The sequence below is a fragment of the Bos indicus x Bos taurus genome, chromosome 15 (genome assembly GCF_003369695.1).
Source record: "Bos indicus x Bos taurus breed Angus x Brahman F1 hybrid chromosome 15, Bos_hybrid_MaternalHap_v2.0, whole genome shotgun sequence".
Lineage (NCBI taxonomy): Eukaryota > Metazoa > Chordata > Mammalia > Artiodactyla > Bovidae > Bos > Bos indicus x Bos taurus.
The window spans coordinates 78,122,843-78,130,021 of record NC_040090.1 but is presented as its reverse complement, the minus strand read 5'-3'; positions in this window follow the sequence as shown (position 1 = coordinate 78,130,021).

Sequence of the window (7,179 nt, the reverse complement as noted above, 5' to 3'; positions counted from 1 at the left end):
CTTGATATTTCTCCCAGCTATCTTGATTCCAGCTTGTGCTTCCTCCAGCCCAGCGTTTCTCATGATGTACTCTGCATGTAACTCAAATAAGCAGGGTGATAATATACAGCCTTGTCCTACTCCTTTCTCAGTTGTTTCATTTCTGGTTGTAACTGTTACTTCTTGACCTGAATATAGCTTTCTCAAGAGACAGGTAAGGTGGTATTCCCATCTCTTTAAGAATTTTCCACAGTTTGTTGTGATCCACACAGTCAATGAAGCAGAAGTATGTATACACAGATATAGATATAGATACATAGATAGATATGTTTGGAATTCCCTTGCTTTCTTCATGATTCAACAAATGTTGGCAATTTGATCTCTAATTTCTCTGCCTTTTGTAAACCCAGCTTGTACACCTGGAATTTCTTGATTCATGTACTGCTGAAGCCTAGCTTGAAGGATTTTGAGTATAACCTTGCTAGCATGTGAAATGAGCAAACTGTATGGTAGTTTGAACATACTTTGGGACTGGAATGAAAACTGACCTTTTCCAGTCCTGTGGTCCTTGCTGAGTAACCTAGAGAGCCAAAAAAATAACTATTAACTTTTTAGTACTTTTTTCCAGGCTTTTCACCCCTAAATATGATGTTTTCGTTTGGTATATATGGTTGAAATCATAGAACCTTAAAGCTTAAGAAGATTATTACAATTTGGGAAGCAAGCTTAAAAACAGAATAAGGATAAATGAAGATTTCAAGGTTTAGAAAAGCACCCAGTATAGAGTCAGGACTCCTTCCTAGCAAGCCATGGCCCTCACTGTCTTATGATGCTCCTTTTGGTGGTGTGTTCTTATTTACCTGTCCACATGGAAATGTGCCATTTATCTAAATGTATAAGCTCCAAGGACATGGCCACACATTATACTATTTGTTTCTTCCTCCATGCCATGTAGAGTGCTACAAACACAGTAGGTCCTTAATAAAGAATTTCTGAATGCTTATTACTGATTTCAGACCATCTTCAAAGTTAACACTCCTCAGACTCTCCATTAAGGGTAATCGAACCCAGGACCTGCGGAGAAGGCAATGGCAACCCACTCCAGTACTCTTGCCTGGAAAATCCCATGGGCAGAGGAGCCTGGTAGGCTGCAGTCCATGGGGTCATAAAGAGTCGGACACGACTGAGCGACTTCACTTTCACTTTTCACTTTCATGCATTGGAGAAGGAAATGGCAACCCACTCTAGTGTTCTTGCCTGGAGAATCCCAGGGACGGGGGAGCCTGGTGGGCTGCCGTCTATGGGGTTGCACAGAGTTGGACACGACTGAAGCAACTTAGCAGCAACCCAGGACCTGCAGGACCCAGTCTTGTCAGGGCTTCACATTCTGTGACCTTTGGTTCAGTAATCAAAGATAATTTAAAGTCATCTGGGAGGCTTCCCTGGTGGCTCAGTGGTGAAGAAACTGCCTGCCAATGTAGGAGACATGGGTTCGATCCCTGGGATGGGAAGATCCCACATGCCTCAGAGCAACTAAGCCGGTGCGCCACAACTAGTGAGCCTGTATTCTGGAGCCCAGCAACGGCAACTACTGAGCACTCATACCATGACACCTGAAGCCCACATCCCCTAGAACTCATCCTCCAGCAACAAAAGAAGCCACCACAGTGAGAATGTACTAGAACTAGAGTGTAGCCCATACTCATGGCAACTAGAGAAAAGCTTATGTAGCAATGAAAACCCAGCACAGCCCATAAATAAAAAAATAATTAATTGATTTAAAATAAAAGTCATCTGAATCTTTACTTCCATTACTTGAATGCTATAGGAAATTCAACGTGTAACCCATAATAACACTTCTTAAAACCTCCTTTGCCCCATTCTCTTCACTTCAGTACATCTCAAGCCCATGGCTGACTTAAAGCCCCCATCTCAAAATCTTCAAAAGTTCTCTCTCAACTTCATCCCCTGTGATTCTTGGTTTCATGTTTCTTCCCCTTTAACTTCAATTTCTTCTTTATTTCAGCCAAAAATTACAGCCATTTATATCGTTTTGGTGTTCTCTTATTTCCTTTCCCTACTCTTATTTCTTCAGCTCAGCCCCTCTCTCCTCAGGCTCTGATTTTGCATCAGGAAAGCTCAGGATTGGAGCTGCACACTCAGCCCTTCTCTTGAAAGGAGACCCAGAAGTTAGGACCTGGGGACAAGGAGGCAGAGAAGGTGGGAGAAGCCATAAGTGTTTATAATGTACTCTCTTTTCTTTTATTCTCATCCCATGATGAAGTTCTCATATATTATTTACTTGGGGTGGACTACATGAAAGTTCTTTGGAAAAATATGTGGCAAGTTGTAAAGGGAAAATGATGAAATTTTCTTTGATAAAGGAGGTCACTACCATCTCACCCTCTCCTCTTTAGAATGTCACCTTGAAGGTATATGATAGGCCTGAAAAGTAGGGTCTGATCTTTTGGTCTTAAAAAACAGTCACAGGACTTCTGACCCTTGAAACTGCAAACATTCCTCTGGGATTAGCTCAGAGGTCTCTCATGGGTATAATAAGATAATTACAAGGTATATCATCTTGTCTCTCAGAGATAAGTTTTCATTTTTCTCTTTTCTACTTTCTGCATATACCTGTGTGAAAATCTCTCCAAACTTGGTATTCACTGTTGTGATAGCTGATATGCATGTTATCACTGATAACACTTACTCAGTAGTAAATTTGCATTCTCTCTTCTATACTGGTATAAAGCATGGGTTCCCAACCAATGCTAGCCCCTGGCCTGTTAGGAACTAGGTCACACAGAAAGAGGCGAGCGGCAGGCGACTGAGGGAAGCTTCACCCGTGTTTACAGCCACTCCCCACAGCTCCTTACTTGCATTACTGCCTGAGTCCCGCCTCCCTTGAGATCAGCATCATTCTCAGAGGAGTGAACCCTACTGCACTTGAATCATCCCCAAACCAAGACTCACCTCCCCATCTTTCATGGAAAAATTGTCTTTCACAAAACTGGTGCTTGATGCCAAAAAGACTGGGGATTGCTGGTATGAAGGGGTCTTTTGCTGGAGTCTTTGCTACCTTTCCCCAGCACTACGATATGGCCCTCCAAACAACCGTGACATCTATTTAACTATAATTCTTATTTGATCTCTTCCTCCAGTTCAGTTAATACCCAAAGTGCACTCTTGCCAAGTGACAGCAAACCTAGGTAATACCCAACACTACTTGACATGAGTCAACAGGTACCAACAGATAATCACCGAAACTTTTTATTCTCCCCAGCTATCTCTGCGTGCATTTTTGACGGAGTTTGCTATAAGTCTCCAAAGGACAGGAGGACAGTAGAACCGAATCAGAAAGTGTGGGTGAATATTGCAGGATAAGGGATATGGAGCTACCACTCATTTAGTTCTGAGGCCACAAAACTAGGATTCTGCCTTAGTTCTCTTCCCCTCAAACAAAACATCCGATCGACTCCACACTCAACCCACATGCCCAATGCATTCAGTTCTTCCATTTTCACTACTTCTACCCTCGTTCAAGGCACCATGCACCAGCCTCCTAACTGAACTTTCTGTTTCTACTCTTGCTTGTCTCTATAGCAGCTGGTGTAACCATTTATAAAAATATAAGCCATAACATGCTACTGCTAACTCTTTAATGGTTTACATCATATTTAAATTAACACCCAACTCCTCACCTGAAAAGCCCCAAGCCTCATCTTACATCTCTTTGCTTCAGCCACACTTGCTTGCTTTCTGTTCCCCCAACACACCAAGCTTGTCTAAAATGTACTTCCCCCTGGTTTTCACATGACTGTTTTTAAGGACTCAGTTCAGTTCAGTTCAGTCACTCAGTCGTGTCCGACTCTTTGTGACCCCATGGACTGCAACACACCAGGCCTCCCTGTTTATCACCAACTCCCGGAGTTCACTCTAAGTCATGTCCATCGAGTCAGTGATGCCACCCGACCATCTCACTGAAGGACTCAGTTGAACTTTTACCTACTGAGAGAGGACTTACCTGTTTATTCTAAAGTAACTGCCCAGGTGTTCTCCATCACAATGTTGTGTTTTGTCCGCATGACACTTTTCTAGTTGTTTCTTGAATATATGTGTGTGTTTTCAATTGCTCAAACTTTTGTTGAATGCATGAATGGTGAGCCTTACTCTTCAGTTTCCTAGATGGGAGAGGAAACACTGAGCAAGAATTAAGAGTCTAAGAATTTTATATCAGATTTTTCTTTAACTTCCTCACAACAGCTATTTTATCTACTTCAAATTTTCCATCATTATTAACCCTTACTATAGAATGGCTTGGGGATTTAGGCAACTAACTCCATATGAAGGTTTGAAGAAAGAAAAACACCAAAGAATGGATACGTGGCAGTGACTTTAAACAGGAAAAGAAAGTCTGCCTATTCCTATAGCTTCCTATAAAGAAGAAGCAGTCAAAGTAAGAGCTGATGAACAACTTGGGACTAACATTGGAAATGCCCATGGAACTCTCCGGTGCCCACCACCTGAAGTTTCTGAACTCAGACCTCACCTTCCTACTGCCTCACACAACATAATCCTGCACACACGCATTCTGAACAGTCTCCATCACCACCACTCTCCAAACCAAATCCTTCAGATTCAGACACAGTTCTCCAATTCCTTTTCCTTTCTTTTTTTTCCCCTTTGGTGGGGGGCAGTGGGGCCCTGGGTCTTAGTTACTGCCTATGGGATCTAGCCCCCTGCATTAGGAACTCAGAGTCTTGGCCACTGGACCACCAGGGAAGTCCCTCCAATTCCTTTTTGAGAAGTCAGTCCTTAAAACCTTTAATCCACTAAGAACTTTCTTCTTCTTCTCTGACTTCCTTGTTTCAAAAGGAAAATCCAGTAGGAGTTCATTGGTCTTTCTTTGTTTTTGTTTTTTTTTTTTTTAACCATTACTTGTACATTTGGGTTTTGCTTTGCTTTGCTTTATTTTTACTTTTAAATATTTGTTGGAAGAACTGACGCTGAAGCTGAAGTGCCAATATTTTGGCCACCTGATGTGAAGAGCCAATTCGCTGGAAAAATCGTGATGCCGGGAAAGATTGGGGGCAGGAGGAGAAGGGGATGACAGAAGATGAGATGATCAGATAGCATCATCAACTCAATGGACGGGTTTGAGCAAATGCCAGGAGATGGTGAAGGACAGGGAAGCCTGGAGCACTGCAGTCCATGGGATGCAAAGAGTCAGACACAACTCAGTGACTGAACAGCAACAATTTTTACTTTTACTCTTGTCTTAATCTTAGAATTCTATATAGCATCAAACACAAAATACCAGTAAGAGTTTTTGTTTTGGTTAGTTTGGATTAATTGAACAGATTCACACTCTGGCTGCAGTTTGTACTCCGAAGGGAAAAAACACGAAGATAAAACTAAAAGGAGAGGGAAGAAGGAGGTGTGACAAAAAGAGGGGCTCGAATATATAAGGAAAGGAAGCAGGGGTACAAAAGAGGAAAGAGACCCCAAAAATCAGCTTTTATTGTGAAGACTTGATCACAATTTCTAACACGTTGTCAGTCTGCTAAAATGGAAGTTGACAGGAAATAGGCAGAATCAGGGAAAGGGCCACAGGCCAACTGACTCTCTTGTGTTAAATCTTTCCACTGCCTTGCCTTATTTGCAGTTACCTCTCAGTCTTAAAGTCAGGCAGATTCTGATTTGTTCTTCATGCAAGTATGGCTTTCTCCACAGATTTATTTATATATAGGTAGAAAGTAATAATCATCTGTGGACATCGAACCAGATGAGCCTTCCTCTCTCACCTCTTTCTTTTTACAAATAAAAATTTAGTGTGGGATATACATAAGTTTCGGTGGGAAAGCATGAACTCTCAGTAACTTTCACATAGTCATAATAGAAGCAGTTTCTGTCATTCCTCTCCAGAAATTAACTCACTCTGAAACCACTCACTGGATCTATCATTTTATGTGACAGGTAGATCACGATTATTCACTGCTATTTCCTAGAACCTAGCACAGTGTCTGGTACATGTCATGTGTGTAGTAAGTTTTTGTATATTTTCTGACAGAGTGAAAGAATAAATGGTAGTTCTAATCTCTGGTACACCCCTGAGTGATCTTAAATCAAAGATACAGACATATGGGAAATACAGGATGGTGTTTTTGAAAAGGACATAACTGAGGGAGAAGAGTACCAGAGTTTTGCTGCTCTGTTTATCTCTATCTAAAATTCATTCCATGAATAACTGAATGCCTTCTATGTGACAGGAAGTGTGTTATACCTTGAGGTACAAATATAGAGACTCGGACCCTGGCTCCAATGTGTGCTTTTCCATTATCCCATCATAGCCTCTAATCACATGCTCTTATATACTAGGCTGTAACTGTCACTCTATCTGTCTTGCCAATATACTGAAATTTCTGTTAGGACCCAGCCCATCACACAGCAAGCACTAAATAACAGCTGGTAAAGCATCTAATGGAGATCATAGCCTCCCAAGGGAAGAGGACATATTCAACCATATAAAGTCAGGATTCTTAGTTGTGAGAAAGAAAAGCTGACTCTGGTTGAGACAGCAGAAAAGGAGCATGTTGAAGATACTGGATGGCTCTCAGAATTATTGGAGGGTAAAGAGAATCATCACAGAGGTTAGGCCTGCAGAAATGATGCCCAAAACCAGCAGAACCAGACCAGTGAGGAAACCGTCTCCATTGCAGCTCCCCGCCAATGCCACTTCTGCATCAGAAATTCAGTCTTGCAACCCTTGAGAAACTGCTGCTGTTGCCAGGGCTGCCAACAAAGTCAGCCACCTCTAGAGTTACTCTATCAAATGCCAAAGAACCAGAGAGCATCCCTTGTTCACGGAAAGGCAGGCTGAACCCGGATTGTGAAATGCTTGGACAGATGGGCAGACATCAGCACAGCTTATTCCTAAACCAGATTCCCCAATTAAATGGGGGCAGTGCTAGTCACTGTCCTGTCTGACTCTTTGCAACCCCATGGACCATAGAACGCCAGGCTCCTCTGTCCATGGAATTCTCCAGGCAAGAATACTGGAGTGGGTAGCCATTCCCTTCTCCAGATGATCTTCCCCACCCAGAGACTGAACCTGGGTCTCCCACATTGCAGGCAGATTCTTTACCATCTGAACCACTGCTGCTGCAGCTGCTGCTAAGTCGCTTCAGTCGTGTCCAACTC